Source organism: Hypanus sabinus, chromosome 19 (assembly GCF_030144855.1).
Source record: "Hypanus sabinus isolate sHypSab1 chromosome 19, sHypSab1.hap1, whole genome shotgun sequence".
Taxonomy (NCBI): domain Eukaryota; kingdom Metazoa; phylum Chordata; class Chondrichthyes; order Myliobatiformes; family Dasyatidae; genus Hypanus; species Hypanus sabinus.
In genome coordinates this window covers 62867795-62888873 of record NC_082724.1, presented here as the reverse complement: position 1 = coordinate 62888873, position 21079 = coordinate 62867795, and the positions used below count along the sequence as shown (strand labels likewise).

At 56.1% G+C, this 21079-nt stretch overlaps 1 protein-coding gene across 1 annotated transcript in view; it reads right to left on the bottom strand.

Annotated features, from left to right (window-relative positions):
- The window catches only part of grm2a (glutamate receptor, metabotropic 2a), a 440436-nt gene that overhangs the window by 8473 nt on the left and 410884 nt on the right, over nucleotides 1–21079 (bottom strand). The window lies entirely within an intron of this gene.

Genomic DNA, 21079 nt, shown 5'->3' with positions numbered 1-21079 from the left:
TTTAAACAGTCTTTTATTTAATTTGCTGTGTACTGGGGTCTGTTGGATTGGGGTGTAGAATTGTTATTATTACAGTTTACCTTTCCTACGCTTGTTTATATTTTATATAATCACCTATATACATGTCCAATAAAATTTCCAGTAGTTGCAGTACAGTTGCTTCAGTATTTATCCAGAAACTCTATACTTTTCAGTAGCAGACGTCACGATACTTGAATCTGGTGATTTTATAAGTTATCACTGGAATTTTGTTATCTCTAGTCTGAATACATGAATCAGATCCCTTGGCTGTCCTTCTCCTACCTGCACACAGACAGAGGCTAAAGAGCAAGGCTCCAGAGATTAGGACAACAGAGAGGAGTCACGGGAGGCAGAGGAGTGGCTGCAGGGTTGCTTCAAGTCCGTGGACTGGGTCGTGTTCAATCTGTGGATCGGAATGAATACACCACAGTTGTCTATGGTCTTTATTATTCCATACCTTCTCACAACTTTTTAGGGTCCAATTTGACCCAAATCCCCTTACCGCCTTGTTTGGTATTATTGCAAATGAAGATATAACTTTAAATACTCCTAACCTACAGGTTTTAGTTTTTACCTCTCTTTTAGCAAGGAGAGCAATCTTGCAATCTCAAGACCGAGAAGCTGATGATTGATTCCTAGGGGAGGAAATCAGAGGTCCATAAGCCAATCCTCATTGGAGAGCTGGATGTGAAGAGGGTTAGTAACTTTCAAATCCTCAGTGTTATTATTTCAGAGAACCTGTCCTGACCCCAGCATGTAAGCGCAATTATGATAAAATCACGGCAGCACCTCTACTGCCTTAGGAGTTTGCGAAGATTTGGCATGACATCTAAAACTTTGACAATCTTCTATAGATGTGCATTGGAGTGGAGTATAGTGACTGGCTTTATCACAGCCTGGTTTGGAAACACCAGTGCCCTTAAATGGAAAATACTACAAAAAAAATAGTGGATATGGCCCAGTCCATCATGGGTAAAACCAATGAGAACCTCTGCACAAAACATTGTAGGAAAGCAGTGTCCATTATCACCACTACCCAAAACATGCTTTCTTCTCACTGCTGCCAAGAAGGTGATACAGGAGCAGTTATTATCCCTCAATCATCAGGCTCTTGAGCCAAAGGGGATAACTTCACTCAACTTCACTCGCCCCATCACTGAAATATTCCCACACCTATGCCGCACTTTCAAAGACCCTTCGTCTCACGTTCTTGATATTTATTTATTTATCTATTTATTAATTAATTCTTTCTTTCTTTTTGTATTTGCACAATTTGTTGTCTTTTGTACACTGGTTGAACACCAAAGTTGGTGTGGTGTTTTACTAATTCCATTATAGTTATTATTCTATTAAGCATTCATTGTGTATGCTCACAAGAAAATGAATCTCAGGATTGTTTTTGGTGACATACATTTACATTGAACTTTAAACTTGTGGCTTCTCTTTGTTATCTCAGCTTTCTCTTGTTCATCATTTGCTCTTGTAACAGTTAATAAAATGGCCATAAGGAATAAGTTTTGTGCCTCATTCTTGACTTTCAAAGAACATTTTGATAGTAAAAGTATCAGGATTCCACAGGACTGTCAAATAGACTACAGCATTATGTCAGTGCCCACTCTTAACAGGTCATTACGTGCCTGTGGATGTGAAAGGCATTTAGCAGAAACCGGCAGTGGTTATTGTTTAACCTTCTCCTTGTCCTGTGTGCCTGGGCCTTCAGCATATTCCCAAGGCAGTTGTGGAACACCAGCATTGCCAATGATGCCCCACGCAAGTACAAGAAAAGACAAATCTGAGTTCTTTTACCTCTTTTACCCTGAAGTCAGAAACACAGAGACCAAGCAGCATGTGATGCAAGAGAATGTAACGCAAGTGTTGTCGGCAAACCCTACTGAAAATCAAAGGCTGCAGGGGCCAGAAACCTGGAAACAACCAGCAAGTCAGATCAAAAATAACTTATTGGAATTTTTGAACTTTGAGAAAATAACTTACCCTGCCAGATGGGCAGAGAAATGCTGGGCCTGCAGGATTGGGAATCGGTCAGGGGTCAGGGGTCAGGGGTCAGGGGTCGTGGCGTTGTTGAAGCAGTGGGAATCGTCACACAGACCCTCAGCAACCCCCTGGTTTTGCACAATGTGGAGAGGGGAAGCCCATGGACTGCCTGACGATGCCCAGGCCCTCTGTGGCGTCAGCTTCAGCCTTGGCGATGGCTAGTTCAAGGCACCTGGCGCATTAGGGTATGAATGGGCGGGCCGGTGGTGAGGGTATGGAGCTCCACCCTGTGTTTAGCGGTGGAAGAGGAGAAGCTGGGCTTGATCTCAGCGAGGAGGCAGAGCAAATCGTCGGAGGTGGAAAGGACACTGGACCGCTGGAACTCAGTGTGACGGAGAGGGAGTAGAACGTCTCTGCATTGACAAGGCCCTGGTCTGGACCTTAATGAGAAAGATGACCAGGACAGAGAAAGTCGGCCCCAGCAGGGATATAGACAATGGAGCCAACACAAAATTCTAGCAAAACTTCTGCCCGCCGAAGTACAACGCCATCTCGCACTTACCAAAAGTTGGCCTGATTTTAGAGAAGGCTGAAAGATCTACACAACATCGTGGGGCAAAGGGCCTGGACTATGCTGTAGTGTTCGAGGTTCTAGGGTCAGGGCAGTGCTTACCAGAGAGCTGGACTTGTTAGAAGGCCACCACAATAAAAGGAAACAAGAGGCTGGTGAATAAAAGCGCGGATATTACTGTCAAGCATAAAGGAGTTATTTCAATCCACATTTACTGCTAACAGCAATGAAAAGTTGCTGACTTGTCTGTGCTTCGAATGGAAGATGCTGAGCATCACAAGTTAACGTCAGGAGGACCCATTCTGTGGAGTAGGGAAGGGAACGAGGGAAGGGAAGGGGACCCATTCTGGGGAGGGGGGAAGGGAACGAGGGAAGGGAAGGGGACCCATTCTGGGCAGGACGGAAGGGAAGGGGACGCATTCTGGGGAGGAGGGAAGGGAAGGGGACCCAGTCGGGGGAGGAGGGAAGGGAAGGAGACGCACTCTGGGGAGAAGGGAAGGGAATGGGACACATTCTGGGGAGGAGGGAAGGGAAGGGGACGCATTATGGGGAGGAGAGATGGGAAGTGAATACCCATTCTAGGGATGCGGGATGGGAAGGCAACCCATTCTGGGGAGGAGGGAAGGTCAGGGAAGACCCATTCTGGGGAGGAGGGAAGAGAAGGGATCCCATTCTGGAGATGAGAGATGGGAATGGGAACCATTGTTGGGAGAAGAGATGGGAAGGGGACCCATTCTGGGGAGGAGGGAAGAGAAGGGAAACCATTCTGGAGATGAGAGATGGGAATAGGAACCATTCTTGGGAGGAGGGAAGGGAAGTGGACCCATTCTGGGGAGGAGGGAAGGGAATGGGAACCATTCTGGGGAGAATGGAATGGAAGGGGACCCATTCTGGAGAGGAGGGAAAGGAAGACCCATTCTGGGGAGGAGTGAAGGGAAGGGTACACATTCTAGGGTGGAGGTAAGGGAAGGGGACCCATTCTGGGGAGCAGGGAAGGGAAGGGGGCCCATTCTGGGGAGCAGGGAAGGGAAGGGTGCACATTCTGGAGATGAGAGATGGGAATGGGAACCATTCTTGGGAGGAGGGAAGGGAAGGGGACCCATTCTGGAGAGGAGGGAAAGGAAGACCCATTCTGGGGAGGAGTGAAGGGAAGGCCCATTCTGAGGAGGGAAGGGAAGGGGACCGATTCTAAGGAGGGGGGAACGGGAACGAGGGAAGGGAAGGGGACCCATTCTGGGCAGGACGGAAGGGAAGGGGACGCATTCTGGGGAGGAGGGAAGGGAAGGGGACCCAGTCGGGGGAGGAGGGAAGGGAAGGAGACGCACTCTGGGGAGAAGGGAAGGGAATGGGACACATTCTGGGGAGGAGGGAAGGGAAGGGGACGCATTATGGGGAGGAGAGATGGGAAGTGAATACCCATTCTAGGGATGCGGGATGGGAAGGCAACCCATTCTGGGGAGGAGGGAAGGTCAGGGAAGACCCATTCTGGGGAGGAGGGAAGAGAAGGGATCCCATTCTGGAGATGAGAGATGGGAATGGGAACCATTGTTGGGAGAAGAGATGGGAAGGGGACCCATTCTGGGGAGGAGGGAAGAGAAGGGAAACCATTCTGGAGATGAGAGATGGGAATAGGAACCATTCTTGGGAGGAGGGAAGGGAAGTGGACCCATTCTGGGGAGGAGGGAAGGGAATGGGAACCATTCTGGGGAGAATGGAATGGAAGGGGACCCATTCTGGAGAGGAGGGAAAGGAAGACCCATTCTGGGGAGGAGTGAAGGGAAGGGTACACATTCTAGGGTGGAGGTAAGGGAAGGGGACCCATTCTGGGGAGCAGGGAAGGGAAGGGGGCCCATTCTGGGGAGCAGGGAAGGGAAGGGTGCACATTCTGGAGATGAGAGATGGGAATGGGAACCATTCTTGGGAGGAGGGAAGGGAAGGGGACCCATTCTGGAGAGGAGGGAAAGGAAGACCCATTCTGGGGAGGAGTGAAGGGAAGGCCCATTCTGAGGAGGGAAGGGTAGGGGACCGATTCTAAGGAGGGGGGAACGGGAACCATTCTGGGGAGGAGGGAAGGGAAGTGGACCCATTCAAGAGAGGTGGGAAGGGAAGGGGGCCCATTCTGGGGAGCAGGGAAGGGAAGGGGGCACATTCAGGGGAGTAGGAAAGGGAAGGGGACCCATTCTGGGGAGGAGGGAAGGGAAGGGGACGCATTCTCGGGCGGATGGAAGGGAAGGGGACCCATTCTGTGGAGCAGGGAAGAGAAGAGGACCAATTCTGGGGAGGAGGGAAGGAAAGGGGACAGATACTGAGGAGGATGGGATGGAATGGGACCCATTCTGGGGAGCAGGGAAGGGAAGGGGACCTATTCTGGGGAGGAGGGAAGGGAAGGGTGCACATTCGGGAGATGAGAGATGGGAATGGGAACCATTCTTGGGAGGAGGGAAGGGAAGGGGACCTATTCTGGGGATAAGAGATGGGACTGGGAACCACGCTTAGTAGGAGGGAAGGGAAGGGGACCCATTCCGGTGAGGAGGGAAGGGAATGGGAACCATTCCGGTGAGGAGGGAAGGGAATGGGAACCATTCTGGGGAGGAGGGAAGGAAAGGGGACAGATACTGAGGAGGATGGGATGGAATGGGACCCATTCTGGGGAGGAGCGAAGGGAAGTGGACACATTCTGGGGAGGAGGGAATGGACGGGGAGCCGTTCTGTGGAAGAGGGATTGGCAGGGAGGACCCATTCTGGGCAGGAAGGAATGGAAGGTGACCCATTCTGGGGATGAGAGTTGTGAATGGGAACCATTCTTGGGAGGGGGGAAGAGAAGGGGACACATTCTGCGGAGGAGGGAAGGAAATGGGAACCATTCTGGGGAGAAGGGAAGGGAAGGGGACCCATTCTGGGGAGCAGGGAAGGGAAGGTGAACCATTCTGTGGAGCAGGGAAGGGAAGGGGACACATTCAGGGGAGTAGGGAAGGGAAGGGGACCCATTCTGGGGAGCAGGGAAGGAAATGGGACCCATTCTGGGGAGAATGGAACGGAAGGGGACCCATTCTGGGGAGGAGGGAAAGGAAGACCCATTCTGGGGAGAGGTGAAGGGAAGGCCCATTCTGAGGAGGGAAGGGTAGGGGACTGAATCAGCGGAAGGGGGAAGGGGAACCATTCTGGGGAGGATGGAAGGGAAGGGGACCCATTCTGGGGAGGTGGGAAGGGAAGTGAATCCTTTCTGGGGAAGAGGGAAGGGAAGGGAAGACCCATTCTGTGGATGAGAGATGGGAAGGGGACCCATTCTGGGAAGGGCAGGGAAGATCTGTTCTGGGAAGGAGGGAAGGGAAGGGGACCCATTCTGGGGATCAGAGATGGGAATGGGAACCATTCTTGGGAGGAGAGAAGGGAAGGGGACCCATTCTGAGGGAAGAGGGATGGGAAGTGGACCCATTCTGGGGAGGAGGTAGGGGAAGGGGATTCATTCTGGGGAGGAGGGAATGGAAGGGGACCCATTCTGGGGAGGAGGGAAGGGAAGTGAAGACCCATTCTGGGGATGCAGGATGGGAAGGCAACCCATTCTGGGGAGTAGGGAAGGTCAGGGAAGACCCATTCTGGGGAGGAGGGAAGAGAAGGGATCCCATTCTGGAGATGAGAGATGGAAATGGGAACCATTCTTGGGAGGAGGGAAGAGAAGGGGACCCATTCTGGGGAGGAGGTAGGGGAAGGCAACCCATTCTGGGGAGCAGGGAAGGGAATGGGACCCATTCTGGGGGGCAGTGAAGGGAAGGGGACCCATTCTGGGGAGGAGAGAAAGGAAGACCCATTCTGGGGAGAGGTGAAGGGAAGGCCCATTCTGAGGAGGGAAGGGTAGGGGACTGATTCTGCGGAGGGGGGAAGGGGACCCATTCCGGGCAGGAGGGAAGGGAAGTGAAGACCCATTCTGGGGATGCGGGATGGGAAGGCAACCCATTCTGGGGAGTAGGGAAGGTCAGGGAAGACCCATTCTGGGGAGGAGGGAAGAGAAGGGATCCCATTCTGGAGATGAGAGATGGGAATGGGAACCATTCTTGGGAGGAGGGAGGGGAAGGGGACCCATTCCGGTGAGGAGGGAAGGGAATGGGAACCATTCTGGGGAGAAGGGAATGGAAGGAGAACCATTCTGTGGAGGAGGGAAAGGAAGGGGACGCATTCTCGGGCGGATGGAAGGGAAGGGGACCCATTCTGTGGAGCAGGGACGAGAAGAGGACCAATTCTGGGGAGGAGGGAAAGAAAGGGGACAGATACTGAGGAGGATGGGATGGAATGGGACCCATTCTGGGGAGGAGCGAAGGGAAGTGGACCCATTCTGGGGAGCAGGGAAGGGAAGGGGACCCATTCTGGGTAGCAGGGAAGTGAAGGGTGCACATTCTGGGGAGGAGGGAAGGGAAGGGGACCCATTCTGTGGAGCAGGGAAGGGAAGGGGTCACATTCAGGGGAGTAGGGAAGGGAAGGGGAACCATTCTGGGGAGCATGGAAGGAAATGGGACCCATTCTGGGGAGAATGGAAGGGAAGGGGACCCATTCTGGGGAGGAGGGAAAGGAAGACCCATTCTGGGGAGAGGTGAAGGGAAGGCCCATTCTGAGGAAGGAAGGGTAGGGGACTGATTCTGCGGAGGGGGGAAGGGGAACCATTCTGGGGAGGAGGGAAGGGAAGGGGACCCATTCTGGGGAGGTGGGAAGGGAAGTGGATCCTTTCTGGGGAAGAGGGAAGGGAAGACCCATTCTGCGGATGAGAGATGGGAAGGGGACCCATTCTGGGAAGGGCAGGGAAGATCTGTTCTGGGAAGGAGGGAAGGGAAGGGGACCCATTCTGGGGATTAGAGATGGGAATGGGAACCATTCCTGGGAGGAGGGAAGGGAAGGGGACCCATTCTGAGGGAAGAGGGATGGGAAGTGGACCCATTCTGGGGAGGAGGTAGGGGAAGGGGATTCATTCTGGGGAGGAGGGAATGGAAGTGGACCCATTCCGGGGAGGTGGGAAGGGAAGTGGATCCTTTCTGGGGAAGAGGGAAGGGAAGGGAAGACCCATTCTGCGGATGAGAGATGGGAAGGGGACCCATTCTGGGAAGGGCAGGGAAGATCTGTTCTGGGAAGGAGGGAAGGGAAGGGGACCCATTCTGGGGATTAGAGCTGGGAATGGGAACCATTCTTGGGAGGAGGGAAGGGAAGGGGACCCATTCTGAGGGAAGAGGGATGGGAAGTGGACCCATTCTGGGGAGGAGGTAGGGGAAGGGGATTCATTCTGGGGAGGAGGGAATGGAAGGGGACCCATTCCGGGGAGGAGGGAAGGGAAGTGAAGACTCATTCTGGGGATGCGGGATGGGAAGGCAACCCATTCTGGGGAGTAGGGAAGGTCAGGGAAGACCCATTCTGGGGAGGAGGGAAGAGAAGGGATCCCATTCTGGAGATGAGAGATGGGAATGGGAACCATTCCTGGGAGGATGGAAGGGAAGGGGACCCATTCTGGGGAGGTGTGAAGGGAAGTGGATCCTTTCTGGGGAAGAGGGAAGGGAAGGGAAGACCCATTCTGCTGATGAGAGATGGGAAGGGGACACATTCTGGGAAGGTCAGGGAATATCCATTCTGGGAAGGAGGGAAGGGAAGGGGACCCATTCTGGGGATTAGAGATGGGAATTGGAACCATTCTTGGGAGGAGGGAAGAGAAGGGGACCCATTCTGGGGAGGAGGTAGGGGAAGGGGATTCATTCTGGGGAGGAGGGAAGGGAAGGGGACCCATTCCGGGGAGGAGGGAAGGGAATTGAAGACCCATTCTGGGGATGCGGGATGGGAAGGCAACCCATTCTGGGGAGCAGGGAAGGGAATGGGACCCATTCTGGGGGGCAGTGAAGGGAAGGGGACCCATTCTGGGGAGCAGGGAAGGGAAGGGGACAGATTCTGGGGAGCAGGGAAGGGAAGGGGACCCATTCTGGGGAGCAGGGAAGGGAAGGGGACCCATTCTGGGGAGCAGGGAAGGGAAGGGTGCACATTCTGGGGAGGAGGGAAGGGAAGGGGACGCATTCTAGGGCGGATGGAAGGGAAGGGGACCCATTCTGTGGAGCAGGGAAGAGAAGAGGTCCAATTCTGGGGAGGAGGGAAGGAAAGGGGACAGATACTGGGGAGGAGGGAAGGGAAGGGGACCCATTCTGGGGAGCAGGGAAGGGACCCGGACCCATTCTGTGGAGCAGGGAAAGGAAGGGGTCACATTCAGGGGAGTAGGGAAGGGAAGGGGACCCATTCTGGGGAGCAGGGAATGGAAGGTGAACCATTCTGGCGAGCAGGGAAGGGAATGGGACCTATTCTGGGGGGCAGTGAAGGGAAGGGGACCCATTCTGGGGAGCAGGGAAGGAAATGGGACCCATTCTGGGGAGAATGGAAGGGAAGGGGACCCATTCTGGGGAGGAGGGAAAGGAAGACCCATTCTGGGGAGAGGTGAAGGGAAGGCCCATTCTGAGGAGGGAAGGGTAGGGGACTGAATCAGCGGAGGGGGGAAGGGGAACCATTCTGGGGAGGATGGAAGGGAAGGGGACCCATTCTGGGGAGGTGGGAAGGGAAGTGGATCCTTTCTGGGGAAGAGGGAAGGGAAGACCCATTCTGTGGATGAGAGATGGGAAGGGGACCCATTCTGGGAAGGGCAGGGAAGATCTGTTCTGGGAAGGAGGGAAGGGAAGGGGACCCATTCTGGGGAGGAGGGAATGGAAGGGGACCCATTCTGGGGAGGAGGGAAGGGAAGTGAAGACCCATTCTGGGGATGCGGGATGGGAAGGCAACCCATTCTGGGGTGTAGGGAAGGTCAGGGAAGACCCATTCTGGGGAGGAGGGAAGAGAAGGGATCCCATTCTGGAGATGAGAGATGGAAATGGGAACCATTCTTGGGAGGAGGGAAGGGAAGGGGACCCATTCTGGGGAGGTGGGATGGGAAGTGGATCCTTTCTGTGGAAGAGGGAAGGGAAGGGAAGACCCATTCTGGGGAGGAGGGAAGGGAATTGAAGACCCATTCTGGGGATGCGGGATGGGAAGGCAACCCATTCTGGGGAGCAGGGAAGGGAATGGGACCCATTCTGGGGTGCAGTGAAGGGAAGGGGACCCATTCTGGGGAGGAGAGAAAGGAAGACCCATTCTGGGGAGAGGTGAAGGGAAGGCCCATTCTGAGGAGGGAAGGGTAGGGGACTGATTCTGCGGATGGGGGAAAGGGACCCATTCCGGGGAGGAGGGAAGGGAAGTGAAGACCCATTCTGGGGATGCGGGATGGGAAGGCAACCCATTCTGGGGAGTAGGGAAGGTCAGGGAAGACCCATTCTGGGGAGGAGGGAAGAGAAGGGATCCCATTCTGGAGATGAGAGATGGGAATGGGAACCATTCTTGGGAGGAGGGAGGGGAAGGGGACCTATTCTGGGAATAAGAGATGGGAATGGGAACCATGCTTAGTAGTAGGGAAGGGAAGGGGACCCATTCCGGTGAGGAGGGAAGGGAATGGGAACCATTCTGGGGAGAAGGGAATGGAAGGAGAACCATTCTGGGGAGGGGGGAAGGGAAGGTGACCCATTCTGGGGAGCAGGGAAGGGAACCGGACCCATTCTGTGGAGCAGGGAAGGGAAGGGGACCCATTCTGTGGAGGAGGGAAGGGAAGGCGACACATTCTGGGGAGGAGGGAAAGGAAGGGGACGCATTCTCGGGCGGATGGAAGGGAAGGGGACCCATGCTGTGGAGCAGGGAAGAGAAGAGGACCAATTCTGGGGAGGAGGGAAGGAAAGGGGACAGATACTGAGGAGGATGGGATGGAATGGGACCCATTCTGGGGAGGAGGGAAGGGAAGTGTGCACATTCGGGAGATGAGAGATGGGAATGGGAACCATTCTTGGGAGGAGGGAAGGGAAGGGGACCTATTTTGGGGATAAGAGATGGGAATGGGAACCATGCTTAGTAGGAGGGAAGGGAAGGGGACCCATTCCGGTGAGGAGGGAAGGGAATGGGACACATTCAGGAGAGTAGGGAAGGGAAGGGGACACATTCAGGAGAGTAGGGAAGGGAAGGATGCCCATTCTGGGGAGCAGGGAAGGGAAGGGGACGCATTCTCGGGCGGATGGAAGGGAAGGGGACCCATTCTGTGGAGCAGGGAAGAGAAGAGGACCAATTCTGGGGAGGAGGGAAGGAAAGGGGACAGATACTGAGGAGGATGGGATGGAATGGGACCCAATCTGGGGAGGAGCGAAGGGAAGTGGACACATTCTGGGGAGGAGGGAATGGACGGGGAGCCGTTCTGTGGAAGAGGGATTGGCAGGGAGGACCCATTCTGGGCAGGAAGGAATGGAAGGTGACCCATTCTGGAGATGAGAGTTGTGAATGGGAACCATTCTTGGGAGGGGGGAAGGGAAGGGGACACATTCTGCGGAGGAGGGAAGGAAATGGGAACCATTCTGGGGAGAAGTGAAGGGAAGGGAACCCATTCTGGGGAGCAGGGAATGGAAGGGGAACCATTCTGGGGAGGAGAGAAAGGAAGACGCATTCTGGGGAGAGGTGAAGGGAAGGCCCATTCTGAGGAGGGAAGGGTAGGGGACTGATTCTGCGGAGGGGGGAAGGGGGACCATTCTGGGGAGGATGGAAGGGAAGTGGACCCATTCTGGGGAGGTGGGAAGGGAAGTGGATCCTTTCTGGGGAAGAGGGAAGGGAAGGGAAGACCCATTCTGCGGATGAGAAATGGGAAGGGGACCCATTCTGGGAAGGGCAGGGAAGATCTGTTCTGGGAAGGAGGGAAGGGAAGGGGACCCATTCTGGGGAGCAGGGAAGGGAAGGGGACAGATTCTGGGGAGCAGGGAAGGGAAGGGGACCCATTCTGGGGAGCAGGGAAGGGAAGGGGACCCATTCTGGGGAGCAGGGAAGGGAAGGGTGCACATTCTGGGGAGGAGGGAAGGGAAGGGGACGCATTCTCGGGCGGATGGAAGGGAAGGGGACCCATTCTGTGGAGCAGGGAAGAGAAGAGGTCCAATTCTGGGGAGGAGGGAAGGAAAGGGGACAGATACTGGGGAGGAGGGAAGGGAAGGGGACCCATTCTGGGGAGCAGGGAAGGGACCCGGACCCATTCTGTGGAGCAGGGAAAGGAAGGGGTCACATTCAGGGGAGTAGGGAAGGGAAGGGGACCCATTCTGGGGAGCAGGGAATGGAAGGTGAACCATTCTGGCGAGCAGGGAAGGGAATGGGACCCATTCTGGGGGGCAGTGAAGGGAAGGGGACCCATTCTGGGGAGCAGGGAAGGAAATGGGACCCATTCTGGGGAGAATGGAAGGGAAGGGGACCCATTCTGGGGAGGAGGGAAAGGAAGACCCATTCTGGGGAGAGGTGAAGGGAAGGCCCATTCTGAGGAGGGAAGGGTAGGGGACTGAATCAGCGGAGGGGGGAAGGGGAACCATTCTGGGGAGGATGGAAGGGAAGGGGACCCATTCTGGGGAGGTGGGAAGGGAAGTGGATCCTTTCTGGGGAAGAGGGAGGGGAAGACCCATTCTGTGGATGAGAGATGGGAAGGGGACCCATTCTGGGAAGGGCAGGGAAGATCTGTTCTGGGAAGGAGGGAAGGGAAGGGGACCCATTCTGGGGATCAGAGATGGGAATGGGAACCATTCTTGGGAGGAGGGAAGGGAAGGGGACCCAGTCTGAGGGAAGAGGGATGGGAAGTGGACCCATTCTGGGGAGGAGGTAGGGGAAGGGGATTCATTCTGGGGAGGAGGGAATGGAAGGGGACCCATTCTGGGGAGGAGGGAAGGGAAGTGAAGACCCATTCTGGGGATGCGGGATGGGAAGGCAACCCATTCTGGGGTGTAGGGAAGGTCAGGGAAGACCCATTCTGGGGAGGAGGGAAGAGAAGGGATCCCATTCTGGAGATGAGAGATGGAAATGGGAACCATTCTTGGGAGGAGGGAAGGGAAGGGGACCCATTCTGGGGAGGTGGGATGGGAAGTGGATCCTTTCTGTGGAAGAGGGAAGGGAAGGGAAGACCCATTCTGGGAGGAGGGAAGGGAATTGAAGACCCATTCTGGGGATGCGGGATGGGAAGGCAACCCATTCTGGGGAGCAGGGAAGGGAATGGGACCCATTCTGGGGTGCAGTGAAGGGAAGGGGACCCATTCTGGGGAGGAGAGAAAGGAAGACCCATTCTGGGGAGAGGTGAAGGGAAGGCCCATTCTGAGGAGGGAAGGGTAGGGGACTGATTCTGCGGAGGGGGGAAAGGGACCCATTCCGGGGAGGAGGGAAGGGAAGTGAAGACCCATTCTGGGGATGCGGGATGGGAAGGCAACCCATTCTGGGGAGTAGGGAAGGTCAGGGAAGACCCATTCTGGGGAGGAGGGAAGAGAAGGGATCCCATTCTGGAGATGAGAGATGGGAATGGGAACCATTCTTGGGAGGAGGGAGGGGAAGGGGACCTATTCTGGGAATAAGAGATGGGAATGGGAACCATGCTTAGTAGTAGGGAAGGGAAGGGGACCCATTCCGGTGAGGAGGGAAGGGAATGGGAACCATTCTGGGGAGAAGGGAATGGAAGGAGAACCATTCTGGGGAGGGGGGAAGGGAAGGTGACCCATTCTGGGGAGCAGGGAAGGGAACCGGACCCATTCTGTGGAGCAGGGAAGGGAAGGGGACCCATTCTGTGGAGGAGGGAAGGGAAGGCGACACATTCTGGGGAGGAGGGAAAGGAAGGGGACGCATTCTCGGGCGGATGGAAGGGAAGGGGACCCATGCTGTGGAGCAGGGAAGAGAAGAGGACCAATTCTGGGGAGGAGGGAAGGAAAGGGGACGGATACTGAGGAGGATGGGATGGAATGGGACCCATTCTGGGGAGGAGGGAAGGGAAGTGTGCACATTCGGGAGATGAGAGATGGGAATGGGAACCATTCTTGGGAGGAGGGAAGGGAAGGGGACCTATTTTGGGGATAAGAGATGGGAATGGGAACCATGCTTAGTAGGAGGGAAGGGAAGGGGACCCATTCCGGTGAGGAGGGAAGGGAATGGGACACATTCAGGAGAGTAGGGAAGGGAAGGGGACACATTCAGGAGAGTAGGGAAGGGAAGGATGCCCATTCTGGGGAGCAGGGAAGGGAAGGGGACGCATTCTCGGGCGGATGGAAGGGAAGGGGACCCATTCTGTGGAGCAGGGAAGAGAAGAGGACCAATTCTGGGGAGGAGGGAAGGAAAGGGGACAGATACTGAGGAGGATGGGATGGAATGGGACCCAATCTGGGGAGGAGCGAAGGGAAGTGGACACATTCTGGGGAGGAGGGAATGGACGGGGAGCCGTTCTGTGGAAGAGGGATTGGCAGGGAGGACCCATTCTGGGCAGGAAGGAATGGAAGGTGACCCATTCTGGAGATGAGAGTTGTGAATGGGAACCATTCTTGGGAGGGGGGAAGGGAAGGGGACACATTCTGCGGAGGAGGGAAGGAAATGGGAACCATTCTGGGGAGAAGTGAAGGGAAGGGAACCCATTCTGGGGAGCAGGGAATGGAAGGGGAACCATTCTGGGGAGGAGAGAAAGGAAGACGCATTCTGGGGAGAGGTGAAGGGAAGGCCCATTCTGAGGAGGGAAGGGTAGGGGACTGATTCTGCGGAGGGGGGAAGGGGGACCATTCTGGGGAGGATGGAAGGGAAGTGGACCCATTCTGGGGAGGTGGGAAGGGAAGTGGATCCTTTCTGGGGAAGAGGGAAGGGAAGGGAAGACCCATTCTGCGGATGAGAAATGGGAAGGGGACCCATTCTGGGAAGGGCAGGGAAGATCTGTTCTGGGAAGGAGGGAAGGGAAGGGGACCCATTCTGGGGATTAGAGATGGGAATGGGAACCATTCTTGGGAGGAGGGAAGGGAAGGGGACCCATTCTGAGGGAAGAGAGATGGGAAGTGGACCCATTCTGGGGAGGAGGTAGGGGAAGAGGATTCATTCTGGGGAGGAGGGAATGGAAGTGGACCCATTCCGGGGAGGTGGGAAGGGAAGTGGATCCTTTCTGGGGAAGAGGGAAGGGAAGGGAAGACCCATTCTGCGGATGAGAGATGGGAAGGGGACCCATTCTGGGAAGGGCAGGGAAGATCTGTTCTGGGAAGGAGGGAAGGGAAGGGGACCCATTCTGGGGATTAGAGATGGGAATGGGAACCATTCTTGGGAGGAGGGAAGGGAAGGGGACCAATTCTGAGGGAAGAGGGATGGGAAGTGGACCCATTCTGGGGAGGAGGTAGGGGAAGGGGATTCATTCTGGGGAGGAGGGAATGGAAGGGGACCCATTCCGGGGAGGAGGGAAGGGAAGTGAAGACTCATTCTGGGGATGCGGGATGGGAAGGCAACCCATTCTGGGGAGTAGTGAAGGTCAGGGAAGACCCATTCTGGGGAGGAGGGAAGAGAAGGGATCCCATTCTGGAGATGAGAGATGGGAATGGGAACCATTCCTGGGAGGAGGGAAGGGAAGGGGACCCATTCTGGGGAGGTGGGAAGGGAAGTGGATCCTTTCTGGGGAAGAGGGAAGGGTAGGGAAGACCCATTCTGCTGATGAGAGATGGGAAGGGGACCCATTCTGGGAAGGTCAGGGAATATCCATTCTGGGAAGGAGGGAAGGGAAGGGGACCCATTCTGGGGATTAGAGATGGGAATGGGAACCATTCTTGGGAGGAGGGAAGAGAAGGGGACCCATTCTGGGGAGGAGGTAGGGGAAGGGGATTCATTCTGGGGAGGAGGGAAGGGAAGGGGACCCATTCCGGGGAGGAGGGAAGGGAATTGAAGACCCATTCTGGGGATGCGGGATGGGAAGGCAACCCATTCTGGGGAGCAGGGAAGGGAATGGGACCCATTCTAGGGGGCAGTGAAGGGAAGGGGACCCATTCTGGGGAGCAGGGAAGGAAATGGGACCCATTCTGGGGAGAATGGAAGGGAAGGGGCCCCATTCTGGGGAGGAGGGAAAGGAAGACCCATTCTGGGGAGAGGTGAAGGGAAGGCCCATTCTGAGGAAGGAAGGGTAGGGGACTGATTCTGCGGAGGGGGGAAGGGGAACCATTCTGGGGAGGAGGGAAGGGAAGTGGATCCTTTCTGGGGAAGAGGGAAGGGAAGGGAAGACCCATTCTGTGGATGAGAGATGGGAAGGGGACCCATTCTGGGAAGGGCAGGGTAGATCTGTTCTGGGAAGGAGGGAAGGGAAGGGGACCCATTCTGGGGATTAGAGATGGGAATGGGAATCATTCTTGGGAGGAGGGAAGGGAAGGGGACCCATTCTGAGGGAAGAGGGATGGGAAGTGGACCCATTCTGGGGAGGAGGTAGAGAAAGGGGATTCATTCTGGGGAGGAGGGAATGGAAGGGGACCCATTCCGGGGAGGAGGGAAGGGATGTGAAGACCCATTCTGGGGATGCGGGATGGGAAGGCAACCCATTCTGGGGAGTAGGGAAGGTCAGGGAAGACCCATTCTGGGGAGGAGGGAAGAGAAAGGATCCCATTCTGGAGATGAGAGATGGGAATGGGAACCATTCTTGGGAGGAGGGAAGGGAAAGGGACCATTCTGGGGAGGTGGGAAGGGAAGTGGATCCTTTCTGGGGAAGAGGGAAGGGAAGGGAAGTCCCATTCTGCTGATGAGAGATGGGAAGGGCAGGGAATATCCGTTCTGGGAAGGAGGGAAGGGAAGGGGACCCATTCTGGGGAGGAGGGAAGGGAAGGGGACCGATTCTGGAGAGGAGGGAAAGGAAGACCCATTCTGGGAAGGAGTGAAGGGAAGGCCCATTCTGAGGAGGGAAGGGTAGGGGACCGATTCTGAGGAGGGGGGAACGGGAAACATTCTGGGGAGGAGGGATGGGAAGGGGACGCATTCTAGGGTGGATGGAAGGGAAGGGGACCCATTCTGTGGAGCAGGGAAGAGAAGAGGACCAATTCTGGGGAGGAGGGAAGGAAAGGGGACAGATACTGAGGAGGATGGGATGGAATGGGACCAATTCTGGGGAGGAGGGAAGGGAAGGGTCCACATTCGGGAGATGAGAGATGGGAATGGGAACCATGCTTAGTAGGAGGGAAGGGAAGGTGACCCATTCCGGTGAGGAGGGAAGGGAATGGGAACCATTCTGGGGAGAAAGGAATGGAAGGAGAACCATTCTGGCGAGTAGGGAAGGGAAGGGGACACATTCTGGGGAGGAGGGAAGGGAAGGGGACACATTCTGGGGAGGAGGGAAGGGAAGGGGGCCCATTCTGGGGAGCAGGGAAGGGAAGGGTGCACATTCTGGGGAGCAGGGAAGGGAAGGGGACCCATTCTGTGGAGCAGGGAAGAGAAGAGGACCAATTCTGGGGATGAGGGAAGTAAAGGGGACAGATACTGAGGAGGATGGGATGGAATGGGACCCATTCTGGGGAGGAGCGAAGGGAAGTGGACACATTCTGGGGAGGAAGGAATGGACGGGGAGCCGTTCTGTGGAAGAGGGATTGGCAGGGAGGACCCATTCTGGGCAGGAAGGAATGGAAGGTGACCCATTCTGGGGATGAGAGTTGTGAATGGGAACCATTCTTGGGAGGGGGGAAGGGAAGGGGACACATTCTGCGGAGCAGGGAAGGGAAGGGGACCCATTCTGGGGAGCAGGGAAGGGAAGGGGACCCATTCTGGGGAGCAGGGAAGGGAAGGGTGCACATTCTGGGGAGGAGGGATGGGAAGTGGACCCATTCTGGGGAGGAGGTAGGGGAAGGGGATTCATTCTGGGGATGAGGGAATGGAAGGGGACCCATTCCGGGGAGGAGGGAAGGGAAGTGAAGACTCATTCTGGGGATGCGGGATGGGAAGGCAACCCATTCTGGGGAGTAGGGAAGGTCAGGGAAGACCCATTCTGGGGTGTAGGGAAGAGAAGGGATCCCATTCTGGAGAAGAGAGATGGGAATGGGAACCATTCCTGGGAGGAGGGAAGGGAAGGGGACCCATTCTGGGGAGGTGGGAAGGGAAGTGGATCCTTTCTGGGGAAGAGGGAAGGGAAGGGAAGACCCATTCTGCTGATGAGAGATGGGAAGGGGACCCATTCTGGGAAGGTCAGGGAATATCCATTCTGGGAAGGAGGGAAGGGAAGGGGACCCATTCTGGGGATTAGAGATGGGAATGGGAACCATTCTTGGGAGGAGGGAAGAGAAGGGGACCCATTCTGGGGAGGAGGTAGAGGAAGGGGATTCATTCTGGGGAGGAGGGAAGGGAAGGGGACCCATTCCGGGGAGGAGGGAAGGGAATTGAAGACCCATTCTGGGGATGCGGGATGGGAAGGCAACCCATTCTGGGGAGCAGGGAAGGGAATGGGACCCATTCTGGGGGGCAGTGAAGGGAAGGGGACCCATTCTGGGGAGCAGGGAAGGAAATGGGACCCATTCTGGGGAGAATGGAAGGGAAGGGGCCCCATTCTGGGGAGGAGGGAAAGGAAGACCCATTCTGGGGAGAGGTGAAGGGAAGGCCCATTCTGAGGAAGGAAGGGTAGGGGACTGATTCTGCGGAGGGGGGAAGGGGAACCATTCTGGGGAGGAGGGAAGGGAAGGGGACCCATTCTGGGGAGGTGGGAAGGGAAGTGGATCCTTTCTGGGGAAGAGGGAAGGGAAGACCCATTCTGTGGATGAGAGATGGGAAGGGTACCCATTCTGGGAAGGGCAGGGTAGATCTGTTCTGGGAAGGAGGGAAGGGAAGGGGACCCATTCTGGGGATTAGAGATGGGAATGGGAACCATTCTTGGGAGGAGGGAAGGGAAGGGGACCCATTCTGAGGGAAGAGGGATGGGAAGTGGACCCATTCTGGGGAGGAGGTAGAGAAAGGGGATTCATTCTGGGGAGGAGGGAATGGAAGGGGACCCATTCCGGGGAGGAGGGAAGGGAAGTGAAGACCCATTCTGGGGATGCGGGATGGGAAGGCAACCCATTCTGGGGAGTAGGGAAGGTCAGGGAAGACCCATTCTGGGAAGGAGGGAAGAGAAAGGATCCCATTCTGGAGATGAGAGATGGGAATGGGAACCATTCTTGGGAGGAGGGAAGGTAAGGGGACCCATTCTGGGGAGGTGGGAAGGGAAGTGGATCCTTTCTGGGGAAGAGGGACGGGAAGGGAAGTCCCATTCTGCTGATGAGAGATGGGAAGGGCAGGGAATATCCGTTCTGGGAAGGAGGGAAGGGAAGGGGACCCATTCTGGGGAGGAGGGAAGGGAAGGGGACCGATTCTGGAGAGGAGGGAAAGGAAGACCCATTCTGGGAAGGAGTGAAGGGAAGGCCCATTCTGAGGAGGGAAGGGTAGGGGACCGATTCTGAGGAGGGGGGAACGGGAAACATTCTGGGGAGGAGGGAAGGGAAGGGGACGCATTCTGGGGTGGATGGAAGGGAAGGGGACCCATTCTGTGGAGCAGGGAAGAGAAGAGGACCAATTCTGGGGAGGAGGGAAGGAAAGGGGACAGATACTGAGGAGGATGGGATGGAATGGGACCCATTCTGGGGAGGAGGGAAGGGAAGGGTCCACATTCGGGAGGTGAGAGATGGGAATGGGAACCATTCTTGGGAGGATTGACGGGAAGGGGACCTATTCTGGGGATAAGAGATGGGAATGGGAACCATGCTTAGTAGGAGGGAAGGGAAGGGGACCCATTCCGGTGAGGAGGGAAGGGAATGGGAACCATTCTGGGGAGAAGGGAATGGAAGGAGAACCATTCTGGGGAGTAGGAAGGGAAGGGGACACATTCTGGGGAGGAGGGAAGGGAAGGGGACACATTCTGGGGAGGAGGGAAGGGAAGGGGGCCCATTCTGGGGAGCAGGGAAGGGAAGGGTGCACATTCTGGGGAGCAGGGAAGGGAAGGGGACACATTCTGGGGAGGAGGGAAGGGAAGGGGACGCATTCTCGGGCGGATGGAAGGGAAGGGGACAGATACTGAGGAGGATGGGATGGAATGGGACCCATTCTGGGGAGGAGCGAAGGGAAGTGGACACATTCTGGGGAGGAAGGAATGGACGGGGAGCCGTTCTGTGGAAGAGGGATTGGCAGGGAGGACCCATTCTGGGCAGGAAGGAATGGAAGGTGACCCATTCTGGGGATGAGAGTTGTGAATGGGAACCATTCTTGGGAGGGGGGAAGGGAAGGGGACACATTCTGCGGAGCAGGGAAGGGAAGGGGACCCATTCTGGGGAGCAGGGAAGGGAAGGGGACCCATTCTGGGGAGCAGGGAAGGGAAGGGTGCACATTCTGGAGATGAGAGATGGGAATGGGAACCATTCCTGGGAGGAGGGAAGGGAAGGGGACCCATTCTGGGGAGGTGGGAAGGGAAGTGGATCCTTTCTGGGGAAGAGGGAAGGGAAGACCCATTCTGCTGATGAGAGATGGGAAGGGGACCCATTCTGGGAAGGTCAGGGAATATCCATTCTGGGAAGGAGGGAAGGGAAGGGGACCCATTCTGGGGATTAGAGATGGGAATGGGAACCATTCTTGGGAGGAGGGAAGAGAAGGGGACCCATTCTGGGGAGGAGGTAGAGGAAGGGGATTCATTCTGGGGAGGAGGGAAGGGAAGGGGACCCATTCCGGGGAGGAGGGAAGGGAATTGAAGACCCATTCTGGGGATGCGGGATGGGAAGGCAACCCATTCTGGGGAGCAGGGAAGGGAATGGGACCCATTCTGGGGGGCAGTGAAGGGAAGGGGACCCATTCTGGGGAGCAGGGAAGGAAATGGGACCCATTCTGGGGAGAATGGAAGGGAAGGGGCCCCATTCTGGGGAGGAGGGAAAGGAAGACCCATTCTGGGGAGAGGTGAAGGGAAGGCCCATTCTGAGGAAGGAAGGGTAGGGGACAGATTCTGCGGAGGGGGGAAGGGGAACCATTCTGGGGAGGAGGGAAGGGAAGGGGACCCATTCTGTGGATGAGAGATGGGATGGGTACCCATTCTGGGAAGGGCAGGGTAGATCTGTTCTGGGAAGGAGGGAAGGGAAGGGGACCCATTCTGGGGATTAGAGATGGGAATGGGAACAATTCTTGGGAGGAGGGAAGGGAAGGGGACCCATTCTGAGGGAAGAGGGATGGGAAGTGGACCCATTCTGGGGAGGAGGTAGAGAAAGGGGATTCATTCTGGGGAGGAGGGAATGGAAGGGGACCCATTCCGGGGAGGAGGGAAGGGAAGTGAAGACCCATTCTGGGGATGCGGGATGGGAAGGCAACCCATTCTGGGGAGTAGGGAAGGTCAGGGAAGACCCATTCTGGGGAGGAGGGAAGAGAAAGGATCCCATTCTGGAGATGAGAGATGGGAATGGGAACCATTCTTGGGAGGAGCGAAGGTAAGGGGACCCATTCTGGGGAGGTGGGAAGGGAAGTGGATCCTTTCTGGGGAAGAGGGACGGGAAGGGAAGTACCATTCTGCTGATGAGAGATGGGAAGGGCAGGGAATATCCGTTCTGGGAAGGAGGGAAGGGAAGGGGACCCATTCTGGGGAGGAGGGAAGGGAACGATTCTGGAGAGGAGGGAAAGGAAGACCCATTCTGGGAA